Consider the following 19093-nt stretch of genomic DNA (forward strand, 5'->3'; position numbering starts at 1 on the left):
ACAAGCAAGGTCTCTAGAGTGATGAAAATGTACATCTACACTGGGATGTTTGTTTACACAGGTGTGTAGGTCTGTCAAAAATCACTGGACCTACACTTATTTACTATGTATTTTACTCTCTGTAAATTTACTCTCTAAATCAAAAATCAAACTCAAGAAAATCATAATGATTTGTGAATTCAAAATCTGAGTAGAAATTTATCCTGAGCATCACACAAAAGGATGTGATCTAAAATATAAAAGAAATATTGCAAATGCAGCCTAATATTATCATGTTAAATAAGGATGTTGGGTATATGGGGTGTCTGTAACATTAGCTTCTGTGTTTTCCTGTATGCATAAAATATTTCAAATTAATTAAAAATTATGATGAAGTTAAAATGTGTCTCCAATCTTAGTTGTATCTTTACAGTCAGACATGGGTCAGAGATCAACAAATAATGTCATTGTTTTAAAAGATCCCATGAAAAAGAAATGCAAGGTTATTGACCCATGATTTCTTTCCTTCTTTTTGAGCTTCTAAACACACTTTTTATTGCCATAGTCTGGAATGCATGTGAACAACCAAAGGTTGCCAGACATTTGAAGAAGATTTGATCAAAACATAAGAACAAAAAATTCTCTGAAAAAACAGGAAATGCATAGAACAGAAAATATTAACATTAATATCCTTATTTAAAATATGTTGTATTCATGAAAGAACAGCATATTATGTTCATCATTTTATGGAAACAAAATACCTTGACAGAAGAGTGTAGAAATCATGAGTGGTGTGTCAATAAATTATCACAAGGTGAACATAAATGGGACCCATGATTTCTGAATGAAGTCAATATTCTATTGCCACTTAACAGTATGATATATAGCCTTCATCTCAAACCAAGATGTCAGTTTCCTAATTTGTTAGATTTGTCACAGTATTGTAAATCCTACAAGCCAATTATTTCATCAGATGAATTGGGAGCATAATTTCTGCACTATGTTTTGTTCCAATTTTGCTCTTGAAATCTGGGCATCTGACTGTTCCACTCAACTGAAAAACCAGAGCCAAGCTCTTTGGGCAATTTACTCTTGCATTTTAAATGCAAAGAGCTTTCTTAGTGAATTGATCCTATTGTTTACAATGTCATTCAATTGTCACCACTGAATTTCACTCAACTTGATTTACTAGAGAGGCCAGATTCTTCAAAAATTTCATTTTCATACATGTCTCACATGGAGGTGACATTTGAGAGAATCAACTGCGTCATTAGTTTTCTTACTTCATTAGTATGCTAATTAGTGTCCACTGAGTTCTCAGAGGGTGGGTGGTAAGTCAGTCTAGTCATATCTGATTCCATCAACCAATTTCTTGTGCTTTATATTAAACACAGACTCTACTGTAGGTAGGAGGTGAATACAAAACTATAAATGACACAGCCCAGGACTTTCCAATGAGAAAAAGACCTGATGTTCACACAAATAACTATAATGCCTGAATAGGAAAAATGCCAGAAGAGATGCAAGGAAAGGGTTTAGGAATTCAAAGGAGAGAAAACTTGCCGGTAGGAGAGAGTGGATTATGAGGAAAGAGTTCTTAATGGTAAGGATGTTTTTAAAAGCTTTTTAATGGTGAGGATTTCAGAAGCTGGGCAGAGGGAAGGAGGGAGGGTGTTTGGGGGGGCATTTATAGAGAAGCACAGATACATCTAGCGGGGACCCTGAAGTGGTAAAGATTCAGACTGGAATGAGGTTGAAGCAGTAAATAAAAAGGGGCCAACACGGGGGGCAATGTTTTTGGCTGCAAGTAGCTGAAAGGCTGACCCTGATTTAAACTACGAAATAGTATCATATCAGTATCACAGGATGTCCAGAAGCAGGGCAGACTGGAGAGTTAGTAGTTGCTTCAGCAGCTGGGGGTTGCCATTAAGGACCTAGATTCTCTCTGCTCTTCCATCCTTGGGGCTGGCTTACTTTCAGGAAACCCAGTCACATGCAGCATCCAAAGACAGACTTCACTTCTTTCTAAGCCTCTCTCAAGACCAAGAAAAGTTCCAGAGGCCTCTGACACACTTCTCACATCTCATTGGCCAGAACTGTGTAATTAGCACATTTCTAAACCAATCATTGACAACAGGATTTGGATTATTGTTAGACCAATCAGAGCCTTCCTTTTACTCTGAGATGCATTTCCAAGTAGAGTATAAATGGAGATCTGAGAAAAATAAGGGTTATCTTAGGATACCTGCAAAGTCACTTCATTCGTGTCTGACTCTGTGTGGCCCTATGGACTCTAGTGCACCAGGCTCCTCTGTCCATGGGATTCTCCAGGAAAGAATACTGGAGTGGGTTGCCAGGATAAAGGAAGGAGGAAAAGAAATGAGTGCCAAATGCAAACCACTAACATCCACTGTGGGGACCAGCACTTGTCACATACCTCTATGAAGGGGCACAGGTCTGCTGTAGACTGTAGGTCAACACCCATGGATCTGGATAATGCAGAACTTGCACAAGGGCTAGGCTGAGATAGCTGGACTTAATTCTACAGACACGAAGAGACTAATATATGTTGAGCAGGGAAATAATATAATCAGAATATGATATTTAGAGACTTACAAGAAAGAAAAAGTGGAGAAAACCACTAGACCATTCAGATATGACCTAAAGCAAATCCCTTATGACTATACAGTGGAAGTGAGAAATAGATTTAAGGGACTAGATCTGATAGAGTGCCTGATGAACTATGGACAGAGGTTCGTGACTTTGTACAGGAGAAAGGAATCAAGGCCATCCCCAAAAAAAGAAAGGCAAAAAAGCAAAATGGCTGTCTGGGGAGGCCTTACAAATAGCTGTGAAAAGATGGGAAGCTAAAGGCAAGGACAAAAGGAAAGATATACCCATTTGAATGCAGAGTTCCAAAGAATAGCAAGGAGAGATAAGAAAGCCTTCCTCAGCGATCAACACAAAGAAACAGAGGAAAACAATACAATGAGAAAGACTAGGGATCTCTTCAAGAAAATTAGAGATGCCAAGGGAACATTTCATGCAAAGATGGGCTCGATAAAGGACAGAAATGGTATGGACCTAACAGAAGCAGAAGATATTAAGAAGAGGTGGCAAGAATACACAGAAGAACTGTACAAAAAGATCTTCACGACCTAGATAACCATGATGGTGTGATCACTCACCTAGAGCCAGACATCCTGGAATGTGAAGTCAAGTGGGCCTTAGAAAGCATCACTACGAACAAAGCTAGTGGAGGTGAGGGAATTCCAGTTGAGCTATTTCAAATCCTGAAAGATGATGCTGTGAAAGTGCTGCACTCAGTATGCCAGCAAATTTGGAAAACTCAGCAGTGGCCACAGGACTGGAAAAGGTCAGTTCTCATTCCAATCCCAAAGAAAGGCAATGCCAAAGAATGTGCAAAATACCACACAATTGCACTCATCTCACATGCTAGTAAAGTGATGCTCAAAATTCTCCAAGCCAGGCTTCAGCAATATGTGAACCATGAACTTCCAGATGTTCAAGCTGGTTTTAGAAAAGGCGGAGGAACCAGAGATAAAATTGCCAACATCCGCTGGATCATGGAAAAAGCAAGAGAGTTCCAGAAAAACATCTATTTCTGCTTTATTGACTATGCCAAAGCCTTTGACTGTGTGGATCACAATAAACTGTGGAAAATTCTGAAAGAGATGGGAATACCAGACCACCTGACCTACCTCTTGAGAAATCTGTATGCAGGTCAGGAAGCAACAGTTAGAACTGGACATGAACAACAGACTGGTTCCAAATAGGAAAAGGAGTACGTCAAGGCTGTATATTGTCACCCTGCTTATTTAACTTCTATGCAGAGTACATCATGAGAAATGCTGGGCTGGAAGAAACACAAGCTGGAATCAAGATTGCCGGGAGAAATATCAATAACCTCAGATATGCAGATGACACCACCCTTATGGCAGAAAGTGAAGAGGAACTAAAAAGCCTCTTGATGAAAGTGAAAGAGGAGAGTGAAAAAGTTGGCTTAAAGCTCAACATTTACAAAACGAAGATCATGATATCCGGTCCCATCACTTCATGGCAAATAGATGGGGAAACAGTGGAAACAGTGGCTGACTTTATTTTTCTGGGCTCCAAAATCATTGCAGATGTTGATTGCAGCCATGAAATTAAAAGACGCTTACTCCTTGGAAGGAAAGTTATGACCAACCTAGATAGCATATTCAAAAGCAGAGACATTACTTTGTCAACAGAGGTCTGTCTAGTCAAGCCTATGGTTTTTCCAGTAGTCGTGTATGGATGTGAGAGTTGAACTGTGAAGAAAGCTGAGTACCGAAGAATTGATGCTTTTGAACTGTGGTGTTGGAGAAGACTCTTGAGAGTCTCTTAGACTGCAAGGAGATCCAACCAGTCCATCCTAAAGGAGATCAGTCCTAGGTGTTCATTGGAAGGACTGATGTTGAAGCTGAAACTCCAATACTTTGGCCACCTGATGTGGAGAGCTAACTCATTTGAAAAGACCCCGATGCTGGGGAAGATTGAGGGCAGGAGGAGAAGGGGAGAACAGAGGATAAGATGGTTGGATGACATCACCAACTCAATGGACATGAGTTTGGGTGAACTCCGGGAGTTGGTGATGGACAGGGAGGCCAGGCATGCTGCAGTTCATGGGGTTGCAAAGAGTCAGAAACGACTGAGTGACAATTGAACTGATAAGACAGAGGTTGTGAAAGTAGAGAAAATGCCTGTGTACCTGAAAGTACCATGACTATTTGTAAAAAAAAAAAAAAAAAAGTAAAATTTTCACTAGCAAATCTCAATGTGAAATTTTTGTTTTTAGTGGCACCCCTTCCTCAATATTTCTGCCTGGCATTTGGCCAATGCAACCTTACAAGTTAAGCTTTCCTATCATATGAGGCAAAGCGTAGGGGCAGATAGGATGGAACAGAGGTACATAGCCAGTAAGCCCATGCTACTCCAACTGTCACCCCTTAAAAGCAATAAAAACCCCCTGTCGGTGCCTCTGGCATAGATTCTGGTTTTGAGATTCTGCTTTTATCTAATTTATGGTGTATTTAGTTCCCTGAGTTGAGTTTCCATCTCCCTGTGTATTTTCAGAGCTCAATTATTCCAACTCTATTCATTCCACTTCCAATTGCCCCTTGTTAAGACCTTGATAATTAAGGTCTTCTATTGCTATTTCTTTTAAGACTCTTGCTATTATGACCTTCCCAGGGATGTCCTGTGATTCTTCCATGTGACTTATAAGGTCTCCCTCTCCTCATTTTCATCTGAGGTTTTCAATATGCCATCCAGCCAACTTTGTCCAAATACACAATATTCTTGCTCCTATAAACCAGAGCGAGTGAGATTATTTAAGTGTATTTTAATTTTTCAATCAAATCTCTGAACTCACTTTGTGGAGTCAGTATTTGTATCTCTTACCACCAGACTTTTAAAGGGTGCAGAATATCACAGGATTAAATTTGGAGCTTAAGTCTCTAAAGATGCTCAAGTGTTGACAGTCAGGCTTCAGGGAATGATGTTGTGAACTCATCTCTGAGGTGGTGAGTCACTGTGTCAAAAGAACATTTTGAGCATACCTGACTGTCTTATTTTTCAGTCAGAGGTTTGTCAGTTACATCCCTTACATCCTGAGCCTCCTGAGAGAGGTCCCTTCTCCCTACCTTTTTCTGTGGTGGCTCCTTGCCCTGAGCCAACTGGGCATCACCAGTGGTGGCCTCTCTAAGTGGGAAGGGGCAGGGAGGGAAAGTCAATGCCAGGTCTAGGAGGAGCCCTTTTACTCCCTTTTACCTCTTTTCCATGACCCTTAAGCAATCCCATAGACACTTCAAGCTTGTCAGCAACACAAGGAAATGGCTTGTGGTGTTTCCAAGGGGACAAATTCTGGGGGGCTGGGAATGACTCATGGTCATGGAATGGGCTTCCCTGTGGCTTAGATGGTAAAGAATCTGCCTGCAATTCAGAAGACCCAAGTTTGATCCCTGGGTCAGGAAGATTCCCCTGGAGGAGAAAATGGCTCCCCACTCCAGTATTCTTGCCTGGGAAATCCCATGGACAGAGGAGCTGGTGGCCTACAGTCCATGGAGTTGCAAAGAGGTGGACATGAGTCAGGGACTAACACACACAGACACACACACAGGTCATGGAAAGGGAAACAGAATAGCCAACATTGAGGTCAATGAAACAGAAGCTTAACTAGGGAACAGGGAGCCTTTTCCTGATCAAGGTCTGACTTCAGGGATTGCAAACCTAGGACAACCCTCCATATGGTCTCCTCTCAAATTCCTCATCAGTCTCTGCCCAGGCAGCAGATGCAGTGATTCATCCTGCAGGAGGAGGTGCCACTCCGTGCCACTGCCCTATGGGCAATGCATTCCTACCAGCCTGTACCAGAGCTGGGAACAGACTCCCCCAGTGGAAGATGCTACGTGGGGAAGGTGGGTTTTCTGCACTCCTGAGACTGGACTGTCTTGAAGTTTAGAAGTGGAAATGCAGAGTCAAACCCACTGTCCCCAAACTTGTAACACGTTAGTTTCAGAGCTTGGACCAGAACCCAGTCTCCCAAACCAGAGCTCCTTTACGACGACTCCATCATGAGTGAACTGGGTTTTTCAGAATGAGTCTGAGGGCCTGAACAGTTCTGCTTACATAATTTATATGAAAGGAAAAAGCATGTGGAATTTCTAACGATCAATTCTGCTAACACTATTAACAGGGGACATCCCAAACTGGACCTTCAGCTTTCTGTGTCAGTCCTTTCCTCTAAATGCCTCTAGCATGTCTTCCTAGTATTGAACAAACATTGGTTCTGCCTAGGTCATGGATTTTGTCAATATGAACTGAAAATGTGCTGGCTTTTTTTTTTTAATCATCACTCACAGCTTTCTTAATTAACCTGCTGATAGAATCAGCAGCACAGTTCACTGCTCATTGTTTGCCCTCCAGCCACTGCAGAGTCAAGATGCTCTTTGAGAAGTCCAGAACCCTTGCCTGAGGTTGTTTTGTTTTCCAGAAAGAAAGGGGGACAAGAAACCCAAACCCTCACAACCACAGTGAATTTGACTTAATTGCTTAAACTTCCTTCTGATTGTTTTGCCCCGAGTAACAGCCCTTCCTTAACTAATAACTTTAATTATAGCAACCGCTAGTTATAAAAGTACACCTCTTCTCTTGACTTGGTCTGTTCCTGCAAAACTTCTAATTATGAAACCAAGGATCAGCAAGTCACCGTCCTGGGTTTTCATTAGATGGGATTAGGATCCAGCAATTACACACATCGCATATTTCATGCTCAGTACATCGGGCTGTCGTGGCTGAAGTCAACCCGCTGGGCTTTGTCTCTCACGTCTTCCTGACACAAGCAATGAGTACAAAGCAAAAACAGGATTCTGGTTCCCAAAGAACTCATCTTCAGAAAATAACGAAGTTGAGGCTATTGTGTATCCTCTTTAAGGTGAATGTAGATTTCCTGATGAAACCCAAATTCTTCATTTCATCTCAAAAAGTTTACTAGGATAGTACAGTTACTGTTAAAAAAATAAAAAAGCTGTTTAAATTTAAGGCACAGAAAAACCCAGTATGACCTTCTTCTCTGCCTCTGTACCCACAACATTTTCATCTGATTATGAAGAAAATAAAATGTTCCTGTACTTCAGACTATTGTGTCAGTATTCTTGTTACGGGAAGCTTAAAGACCATGTTGAACTCAGTCACAGTGAGAAATTACTTAAATGATCTATTTTAGCTGTGTTATTGCCAGGTAAGGATCATCTCGTGTTTGATGACACATACTCAGTGGTTGATTGTGCAAGAAATGGTGATGTTCTTCTAGAATGTTTTGCCTCCTTACACATCAGTCCAGCTTGCTTTCCCCACACTGTCTTGAAAAAACTGCCCTTTCTCTTTGAAAATTACTCAGCAGTCTCAGAGACCCTCCCACTTGCTGGCTCTTCTGTGATGCTGTGGGGTGGACATTTTCACCCCCAGCCTCGCCCCCACCCCCAGGCAGTCTGTGGTTGGCCCTCACTTTCATAAGTTGGGAGAAGCAGCAAGGGCAGCTCTCAACATGTGGCCACCGTATGCAGAGAGCTGATCGCTGGGTGGGTGGTGTGCACGAACTATCCTTTCTGTCGTGATGATGGACACCCTCCTTCCCACACACCACAAGAATTTCCTATAGCCTCAGCTGAAAAACTGGATCCTAACAAAATGATTTCTAAACAGGGACTGTATCTGCCTAATGGGATGCTGACTACAAAAGTTTCACTCCCGAGTTTTCTCCAGGTCCCTCCTTTTGTGTTTCCTCTTCTCTTACTGTTGTCCATTGTTTATAGAGATATATAATGTTAAATAGGTGTCTGGTCAATTAGAATTGCTTTAAAAAAAATGACAGTAGGCAGTTATTTGAAATTTGTAAGCCACTTCTCTGTCCTAGAGACGGCAAGTCCTCTTGGGGGTGTCCCTGGCTTTGGGGAGAATTGTTTTAATGCAAAGTAAATAGGTATCAACAAACCAGTGTCTGGTACATTGGAGTAGACTAACTAAGGGCTTCTGACGGGAAAAGACACCAAGGGTCCCCAAAGGGGGTCTCAGCATGATGGCAGAGAGCGAGCCTGGAATCATAAGCCCAGCTCCACAAGAACAGTGTGACAGAGAGGTGGTTCCGGTGTAGGAGGCACAGTGTGGGTGTGGTGGGAAACAGCCAAGCAAGGAAATGTAAACCAAGAGCTATGGACCTTGGGAGAGTGATTATCATCCTCTCGGCGCGGAGACCTGAGACAGCAATGGTATCGTCACAGGAGAGGCTGGAGCACTGAGCTGTGACCATGTGGGTCCTCAGGAAGGCAGTGATGGAGCAAAAGCAGCCACGAGGTGGGCTACCTCGTGTATAGGGCAGGTCTGTCTCCAAGAGGTGTTTATTCCCACAACTTAGGAGTCTGGATAACTTAGAGACATTGGATATCCCATCAATCTCTGGAGGCCCAAGCTAGACCTAACTTAAAAATCAAAAGGACGTGGCTTCATATGTATCCAAGGTGGGACTCTAATTATTTTGGCTAATTTAGAACCAAACAAGTTCACGGACATGAACTTGGGTGAACTCCAGGAGATGGTGAGGGGGAGGGAGGCCTGACGCGCTGCAGTTCATGGGACCACAAAGAGTTGGACACGACTTAGCAACTGAACAGCAACAAGAACCAAAAAAAAAAAAGACTACAGAAATCAATCAGTTCTCATTTTGCAGAGAAGATGTAATCAAGTCCAGAGTAATTTACAAAGCAAGTAATGGGTAGAGTTTCTATGGAAGACATAGATGCGACTGCCAGCCCAGTGTCTTTTCCATTTTCAAAACACATTTCTAAATTCAATATTATTTGCTGTAGATACTCTGAGATTTAGGAGGGTGCAAACTTCAGTTCCTACTTTGGAATTTTGAGACTAAGCCTGAATTTTCCAGTTTCATGCTTTGGGAATATATGTTATCAGCTTTCCTCTAGTAACTAGGGGAGCCTAGAGATTTCTTAGTAAGGTAATTATGGAGACAAAACTCTTATTTTTGACCCCAAACCCAGATCTCTCCTGAGCTCCTGTCCTTTATATGCAGCCACCAATACAAAATCTCCATCTAGATGATCAACATGGTTACAGCATAGAGAGTCATCTCAGTCTCCATCCAACGAGCCCTGGTGCCCCCCAAACAAAATCCTGTTCCTCCTCCCAGGGTCTCTATTTGAGGAAGGGCACCCCAGTCTTCTCCTCAGCCATACAGTCCTACAGACTCCAGCTCCTAAAAAATTATTTTTTACCCTCTTTTCCATTCCCACTGTGATGACAGTACTACACGATCTTGCCATCTTTTGCCTGTACTAAAATAATTTCCTAATTGGCCTCTTGGTTTTTCATCTTATTCTAGATCTTCTTCCTCACTGTCCTCTGAGTGATTTTTGAAAATATAAATCGGATCATGTTATTCTTTCAGTGATTCCATGGGCCATCAAGGTAAGCTCCAAACCCCTTTGCATGCACTGAGCGGCTTTCATCATTTTATTTCATCCAGGTCTTACATCATACCGTCCATCAGGCATCCCCCAAACACTACGTTCCAGCCGTTTCAAGCGTTCAGAGTTACTCTGAGCAGTCAGCAATTTTTCATGCCTTCTTCTTTCATCATGAGTTCCCCCTACCCTGCCAGTTCGAAATGTTCGTCTGTCTTTTCTCCGGGTGACCACTTACATCCTTGAAGACTCAATTCGAATACCACCTTGTCTACAAAGCTTGTCCTAACCTCTTGGTGTGCATGCACGCTGAGTTGTTTTAGTCGTGTCTGACTCTTTGTGACACCATGGACTGTAGCCCACCAGGCTCCTCTGTCCATGGAATTCTCTAGAGAATTCCAAGAATAGTGACATGCGTTGCCATTCCCTCCTCCAGGAGATCTTCCTGACCCAGGGATCAAACCCACGTCTCTTGCCCACAGGCGGATTCTTTACTGCTGAGCCACCAGGGAAGCTCCAACCTTTCAATTCCATGGGGTAAAGATGAACATACAATTTTTCATGTCCTGACTGAATCCTTTTCCAATTTCTATCCAAGCACCTCTAACATGGTAGAGTCAAAATCTGTTCCATGTCTGTCTCTCCTCCATGATGTTAGGGACAACTTGATGGTAAAAAGCATGTCTTATTTATCTTTTGTCTTTGATTTTCTAGCAGCAAGCACGATGCCTGGGATATAGTAGACCTTTGATAAATGTTTACAGAAGGAGGGTAGGAGAGAGGGAGAAAGGGAAGGAAGGAGGAGAGGGAGGGGGGAAATTAGATGTGGTCACAAACTATTATAGTTTCACTTTTATTATTTCCAGAAAGAAAGGCATGTGATAAAACTTTGACCATTATTTCTATAAAACACTGCAACTAATTACCCGAGATAGTTCAGGAACTTAATTAGTAGTGTTAACAAAAGTATTTATTCATTTGCATACTGTACAATACTGCAAAGAACTGACTCATTTGAAAAGATCCTAATGCTGGGAAAGATTGAGGGTGAGAGGAGAAGGGGGTAACAAAGGATGAGATGGTTGGATGGCATCACTGACTCAACAGACATAAGTTTGAGTAAACTCCGGGAGCTGGTGACGGACAGGGAGGCCTGGCGTGCTGCAGTCCATGGGGTCGCAAAGAGTCGGACACGACTGAGCGACTGAACTGAACTGAGCTGATACTGCACAATGTAGCCGTCACTGAGATTTTAAAAAGTCCACCTTAGAGACCATAGCAGATACTATTTTTCTATTTAGACGCCCTGCCTGTGCTTGGAGAATGCCCCCGCATATAGGCCTTTTGGGGAGGCAGAGCCCTTGATCCTCTAAAGTAGCTGCAGAGGTGGGTGCGACGATCCCAGCAGCCCTGCCAGCCAAGGCACAGACTTAAATGTGCACAGGGCTCGCCAATTCTAAGTCCCCATAAGGAAGAGAAGTTGATGATAGTACGATGTGGGGACACAGGGTAACCCTTTTCTAGTGGAGGCAGTGGTATCAGAGCCATCTGAGTTCAGGGCCAGCAGCCATGTGGACCACAGACTGGCGGTGACAGCAGTGTCCCCACTGGCCCGTTCTGCAGAGGGATGTTAGCCAAAAATCTGATGTATCGTCTCCTTCTGATTCTGCCCAGTTGCTGAGCCTGGTCCTTCAACTGTCCTACAGGTTCTCTGGGCCAACAAATCCTTTCAATAAATTCTTTGGCTGCTTACGGTCCTTTCTGTTCCAACTAACAAACCCCCAAAGATCCAGAAGTCCGTGGTGATTCATAAGTGCTCCTGGCTTCAGCGATCAGGGTCTACTAGTGTGCATGATTTATGTGAGTCTGGTTGGTAAAATACTCAGCCACTGGTGAATCAATGTTTAGTTCAATCCACATTATTACAGGGATTTTTTTTTTTTTTTTAGACAGATTAGTTTCCAGAAAAGCATCATTGGGGCAAGTTTTCTTCCCCAAAATCACACTCCCATGTGTTAGTACAATGCCTGGCACATAATAGGTACTTGATAAATACTTGCTGAAGGAACTAATGAATGACTCTTTAAATCCAGGAGAGTGTTACCTAATTTTACTACATCAAATTGGTATTAAGATAAAATCCTACCAAAAGAAACCAGATGGTCTTTAAAAATTCTCTTCCTGTGTATGATTTAATGATGAACACACTCAAGAATGATGCTTGTAGATATTTTATCAGTCAGTTCAATTCAACAAATATTTATTTATCTTTATTGATCATTTCTTAGAACTATTCTAGATGTTCATGCTTGGGTTATGGCTCCTCCACTTGCTGTCTGGGACCTTTGGCCAAGCTTAATCTCTATGACCCTCAGTTTCCTCATCAATAAAATGGAGATAATAATCCTTCCTCAAAGGGTAGTTACTGCAATCAAAATGTAACCAATGCCCATTTCTTTTGCTTTTATTATTCCTTTTTCTACTCTCAGTATCCTCTTAAAATTTCAGTCCAAAACCCTCATGAACACTCTCTCTGTTCCACTGAGTCACTATGGATACAAAGGTAAACAAAGCCTGCTCCTACTCTCAAAGAGTTCACTGTGTAGTCAAGGAGATGAATGGGCCAAAGGAAACCAGTAAATGTGGAGAGGACAGCCATGGAAGCAAATACAGGGACTGACTGTGAAGGAGGGAAGTTAAGGAGGAAAAAATGGCAAATATGGAAGCATTCCTGGAGATGTCCTTGAGTGAAGTCTCCAAAACGAAAAAAGAAAGGGATGGATCTCCAAGAAAAATGAACTCCATGTGCAAAGGCAAACATGAAACATGGCATCTCAGTATTTCTGAAAGGCAAAGTTCAAGACGGATCTGGAAGGAAGCCAAGTTTGCAGGTGGAGATGGACGACTGTTTATGTTAATAAAGGGCCATGGGACTCTGGGTAGTAAAAGGCTCCTAGGGGACTGTATGGGCTTCCCTGGTAGCACAGCTGGTAAAGAATCCGCCTGCAATGCAGGAGACCCCGGTTCAATTTCTGGGTCGGGAAGATCCCCTGCAGAAGGCATAGGCTACCCCACTCCAGTATTCGTGGGTTTCCCTGGTGGCTCAGATGGTAAAGAATCTGCCTGCAATGCAGGAGACCTGGGTTTGATCCCTAGGTTGGGAAGATCCCCTGGAGAAGGGCATGACAACGCACTCCAGTATTCTTGCCTGGAGAATCTCAGTGGACAGAGGAGCCTGGCGGGCTACAGTCCGTGGGGCCACAAAGAGTCAGATATGACTGAGCGACTAAACACAGCACCGCACAGGGGGCTGTAAATGAATGGGTATCTTCAAAACCTCAGTCTGGCAATGGTATGGAGGGTGAATACTGAAAGGCAGAAGCCTGAGCAAGGGGAACCACAGGAGGAAATTACCGCCCTAGTCCAGGTGAATGGCTATGTCGGTGCACTGAAGAAATGGTGTTAGAAACAGGAACGGAGGAAGGAGGTCAACAAGGTTTAAGAAAGCAGTAAACACGTTACTGGAAGGCCTATTCATCTACTTAGGGTTCACTTTTGTTTTATTTCTATTTCCTAGGCATTGTCATGGTGCAAAGGGGTTTAACTGAAGAGGATGATGGTTGCCTGGCATATACATTCCCCACCCACTGTGTTCAAATAGGAAGATCTAAAGAGCTTCTTGAGGAAAGTGAAAGAGGAGAGTGAAAAAGTTGGCTTAAAGATCAACATTCAGAAAACAAAGATCATGGCATCTGGTCCCATCACTTCATGGGAAATAGATGGGGAAACAGTGGCTGACTTTATTTTGGGGGGCTCCAAAATCACTACAGATGGTGACTGCAGCCATGAAATTAAAAGATGCTTACTCCTTGGAAGGAAAGTTATGACCAACCTAGATAGCATATTAAAAAGCAGAGACATTACTTTGTCAACAAAGGTCTGTCTAGTCAAGGCTATGGTTTTTCCAGCGGTCATTGAGAGTTGGACTATAAAGAAAGCTGAGTATTGAAGAATTGATGCTTTTGAACTGTGGTGTTGGAGAAGACTCTTGAGAGTCCCTTGGACTGCAAGGAGATCCAACCAGTCCATCCTAAAGGAAATCAGTCCTGAATATTCATTGGAAGGACTGATGCTGAAGCTGAAACTCCAATAATTTGGCCACCTGTTACGAAGAGCTGACTCATTTGAAAAGACCCTGATGCTTGGAAAGATTAAGGGCAGGAGGAGAAGGGGATGACAGAGGATGAGATGGTTGGATGGCATCACCGACTCAATGGACATGGGTTTGGGTGGACTCCGGGAGTTGGTGATGGACAGGGAGGCCTGGCGTGCTACAGTTCATGGGGTCGCAAAGAGTCAGACACGACTGAGCGACTGAACTGAACTGATAGCCCCTCAGACACTGCCCAGCACCAGGTTTTGAGTTTGGTTCCAAACCATCGATATGCAAAGAGCACACAAAAATGGAAAAGTTTCTAATATTTTCCATGTCAGAAGATACTTTCGATGTGGTATAGATTTTTCATTTCTCTGGAATTCCTTGTAAAATATTTTACATATTTTAGACAACCCTATTGAAATGTTCAAATGGATCTTTAGCTCAGATTTCTTTTATTTTCACTGATAGCCTCTATATATTCAAATCAGATAGGACAACATGGTAGAAGGAACTATATTCAATATCCTATAGTAAAGTAAAGTAAATGTCGCTCAGTCGTGTCTGACTCTTTGCGACGCCATGGACTGTAGCGTACCAGGTTCCTCCGTCCATGGGATTTTCCAGGCAAGAATACTGGAGTGGGTTGCCATTTCCTTCTCCAGGGGATCTTCCCAACCCAGGGATTGAACCCAGGTCTCCCACGTTGTAGGCAGACGCTTTATCATCTGAGCCACCAGGGAAGTCACCACAATAAGCCATAATAGAAAATAATATGGAAAAGCATATGTGTGTGTGTGTGTGTGTGTGTGTGTGTGTGTGTGTGTATATAACTGAGTCCCTTTGCTGTGCAGAAATTAAGACATTATTGTCAATCAACTCTACTTCAATAAAATAAGATTTTAAAAAATCAAAAAGGAAAATAAAAGGCAAAAGGCTCTTAGGGTAAACACATGATAACATTAGCCAAGAATGTCAAGAATAGCTGCCCTGTTCTGTCAAACAGAAATGAGGCCAGACAGTTATTTCACTGGTTTTACATTCCTCCCCCTGCCCCCCAACAAATCTAATCTCACCCTGGTGTTCCCAGTCTAGGCCAGCAGGAAGACAGGCTAAATGTGGAGGGCAGAGATGCAGATAGACTGGCTCTGTGCCCAGGAGGCCAGGTCAGGATGAAAATCAATATTTCAATAGCTCAGGATTAGGAAACACACATATCAAATCTTGTCCATTAAGGACACAAACATTAAAACCACAGACATCCTGTACCTCACACAGACTGATAGGGATGAAGCGTTTGACTCATCGCAGAAATGTACCCATTATTCTTGTACTTTTCCAACTCATACAACTTGTATAAAAAACTTCTCAGAATGAGACTGAGGCTGCTCAGAAGACTGCCATGAATAAGCTCTTAAGGACCCTGATAAGCAGCTTTTTGGGGGTGAAGGGAAGGCAGAGCAGGGCTCTTAAATGTGGTTGTGTTATCTGGAAAATAAAAGTCATACTGTAGAGTACAGGGAATTCTGCTCAGTGTTATGTGGCAGCCTGGATGGGAGGGGAGTTGGGGGCAGAATATGTATGGCTGAGTCCCTTTTCTGTCCACCTGAAACTGTCACAACATTGTTAATCAACTCTACCCCAATACAAAATAAAAAATTTAAAAGAAAAGTCACAGAAATCTGAGAGAGAATATGGCTTGGATAGGGAGCAGCCTTTGCTCAGATCTGAACACACCTCCCCGGGTTCCCCCGCCCTGTCCCTCTCATCCAAACCTTTGGAAAATCCAGGCAACTCAAAGTGAGTCCCAGTCAGTTGGTACCTTTCCCTTTTGTATCAAAGGAAAAGCGCTGAAAGCACAGTTATGATTCATATCAGCTCACACACTGGGATGTGCATCTACAGGTCTAACTGGGGGGGATTTCACTTGGACCTTTTTTTCCCCTCAAAAATGATGAACGAAAGCAACTGTATTTCGAAAAGGGGTTTTCCTCTAGGACAGATTATGCCGCTGGTGGCCTAGGGCACACTCAGCCACGTGGTGTTGGTTTTCCGGGGCACGCCTCACTCGACCACTTCCAGGTGTCTGGGAAAAGAGAAGAAATCTCAAGAAAGGGTGGGGAGGGGGCGGCGGGCAAGTGCAGAGTCTCAAAGATCTAATTGCAACTTTGACAAGCAGATCAAAGGAGTCTCTCCTTGGTCTTTGATCTCTTGATAACCGCGTTTAGCACCCTCCCCTGGCTGTGCCTGGGGCAGGCAGCCCTCCTTCCTAACTCCCTCAGCTCTTTCAGCTTTAAATAATTCAACTGCTAAGCACTTTCAAAGGTGGGTGGAAATAAGCAAATGCTTTAAGATCCAACTCATGTGTTAGATTGACTGAAGTCCTGTTTACCATTCTAATACCAAATTGGAAAATCAACACCATCGAATCCTAACAAGGAAAGTTGTGGCTTCTGATCCCTCACGTGACTTAAAGTTGTACAGCGAGTGCACATACAGGGGGCAGTGGCCACACCTTCACCTCCAGAGGGGCCTGGAGTCCGGGCGGGGGGCGGGAAGGCAAGAGGTAGCTTCCAATTCTTTTGCTAAAGCTAACGAAGGGGAGACTCTCCACCTGCAGCTGCCCTCCCCTCCTCCCACACCACCCAGTACATCTCCCAGTGCAGAGTTTTCTTATCAGGTTGTGCCCAGAAGGTTCTGCTCAGAGATGGCCTGAGCTCGGGGAAAGCCTTGTCATGGAACTTACTTCTACCTTAAAGGTGAGTCGGGGTTGCCAGGTTGAGCAAAGAAAAATACAGCCAGCCACTTCAATGTGAATTTCAGGTGAAAGATGAGTAATTGTTGAGCATGTATCCCAAATGTTCCATGGGATACACTGAAAGTGAAAGTTGCTCAGTCATGTCCAACTCTTTGTGACCCCATGGACTGTGTAGTCCATGGAATTCCCTAGGCCAGAGTACTGAAGTGATAGCCTATCCCTTCTCCAGTGGATCTTCTCCATCAAGGAATCGAATCGGGATCTCCTGCATTGCAGGCAGATTCTTTACCAACTGAGCTATCAGGGAAGCCCTGGGATGCACTGGTACTACCTAAAAAGTTATTTGTCATTTATCTAAAATTCATGTTTAACTGGGTGCCCCCTATTTTACCGGGCAACCTGCCAGGGTTTCTCTGTCACCAATTCTTGTTGGAATGCCATGGGGTCGCCTGTCTTCAGGCTGTAGCACAGAGTGATTCAGCCTTATCTTTCCTTTTCCTTGTGAATCTGGCCAAGGACAGGGCTTTTTACCAGGCGGTGGGGGACAGAAGTCGGGAGCATCTGCTGAGTACCCGAGCTCCGTCATGTCCCAGCTGATTCTCACAACATACCTACAGGGTGGGGACTGGTTCCCCTTTCACATTAAGAAAAAAAAAATGTTTTTTGAAATATAGCTGAACTCTTTTTCAAAAAACTTACGTGATGTTGTAAACCAACCGTACTTTGAAATATAATTGGTTTATGATATTATGTAAGTTTCAGGTGTACAGTACAGCAATTCAATTAGTTCACATACACACAGACACACACACATATATATTCTTTTTCAGATTCTTTTCCCTTATAGATTATTACCTAGTATTTGATGGGATTAAGACCCATGAAAGTCAAGGAGCTGGCCAGCTTCCCAGGGTTGGGGGCAGGATTCTCATCCACATATCCCTGACTTCAAAGCCACAATCTGCCCACTACATGACACTGTGTCCTTCCATCTCCCCCAGGGGGTACAATAGACCCTGAGGCTAATGAACTTGTTTCAATACAAACAGGTCTTTTGCATTCCCTATATATCTTTTTATGTTCATCAAATGTTCTAGAATTTATTTTCTAGAACTCTCTGCTCTGCCATTAGGAACTGAGGGATGTGGGAAAGCCAGACTAAGACAAGACAGGAGATCTGAAGCAGGATGGGGGTCTTACATACTTAATGGAATAGAGTCCCCAGTGGTCTTCCCCACACCAGTGGGTCTGTGCAAACTCACTAATCTGCACTAACTTCAAGCTAGGAAACCAGAGTACTGCATAAGCCTGACTTCCTTATTCCCTGCGGCAGTGGTTCTCAAATTTAAGTGTGCTTAAATCAGATCACCTGGAGGGCTTGTTAAAATACAGATTGCTGGGTTTACCCCAGGTCTGGGATGGGGCCTGAGAATCTGCATGGCTGACAAGGTCTCAGGTAACGGATGCTGCGATCCGGGGATCCCACTTTGAGAACCACTGCTCTAGGACTAGAAAGAGGGCTTCTCTAAAATTAATATAAAGTATTTGGGACTTAAGTCCACATACACTTTGGAATTACAAGGCCTTTCTATACCTTTCATCCTCGCCATTTGAAAATCTCCCACAGCTCTACTTCTTCAACAAAGTCCACAAATATTCCTTCACTCAGCCATTCTCACACATATGAATCAGGAAAATGGAACATATCAGATACTGTATGAATCCTTGGGACAGAGATGAATGAGACCCACGTCCTGCTGGTGCACCAGAGATGATCACCAGGTACACAAGATAACAAGACTAAGAGATATTACAAGAGAAGCAGATGAACTCAGTCACAAAGGAAGAGAGAGAAGGAAGGGCGTGCCCTCAAGTGACTCGACTATTGAGCTGAGTTTAGAAACTGAAGATGGGTTATAGGAAGACAAAGGGCAGAGGGACAGTCCATGCAGAGCAAACGGTATGTGCAAAAAGCCCAGAGATGTGAAACAACATGGAGAGTTCAAGGGCTGCACAAAATTGACAATAACTAACACATATGGTCTGCTTGGTGGCAGATGGGGGTGCGTGAGGAGGAGCCCAGCAGCAGGGCACACTGAGATGCCTGGCTTTCTTTTAAGATGAGGAGGAGACACTGAGTGGTTTTGAAAGGAGGAATGACACATTCAGGCCCATAGTTTG

The 19093-nt window shown here is 43.3% G+C and overlaps 1 protein-coding gene and 1 long non-coding RNA gene across 3 annotated transcripts in view; one reads left to right on the top strand and one right to left on the bottom strand.

Moving 5' to 3' along the window:
* The window catches only part of LOC109576523 (uncharacterized), a 45531-nt gene extending 29671 nt beyond the window's left edge, over positions 1-15860 (top strand). The window contains exons 3-4 of the long non-coding RNA XR_002183401.2: positions 9917-10002; positions 13576-15860. This is a non-coding gene — a long non-coding RNA (uncharacterized lncRNA). The remainder of the gene's footprint in view (positions 1-9916; positions 10003-13575) is intronic.
* CDKAL1 (CDK5 regulatory subunit associated protein 1 like 1) overlaps positions 1-19093 on the bottom strand; it is a 787726-nt gene that overhangs the window by 12937 nt on the left and 755696 nt on the right. The window lies entirely within an intron of this gene.

The sequence above is a fragment of the Bos indicus genome, chromosome 23, assembly GCF_029378745.1.
Source record: "Bos indicus isolate NIAB-ARS_2022 breed Sahiwal x Tharparkar chromosome 23, NIAB-ARS_B.indTharparkar_mat_pri_1.0, whole genome shotgun sequence".
NCBI classification, from domain to species: domain Eukaryota; kingdom Metazoa; phylum Chordata; class Mammalia; order Artiodactyla; family Bovidae; genus Bos; species Bos indicus.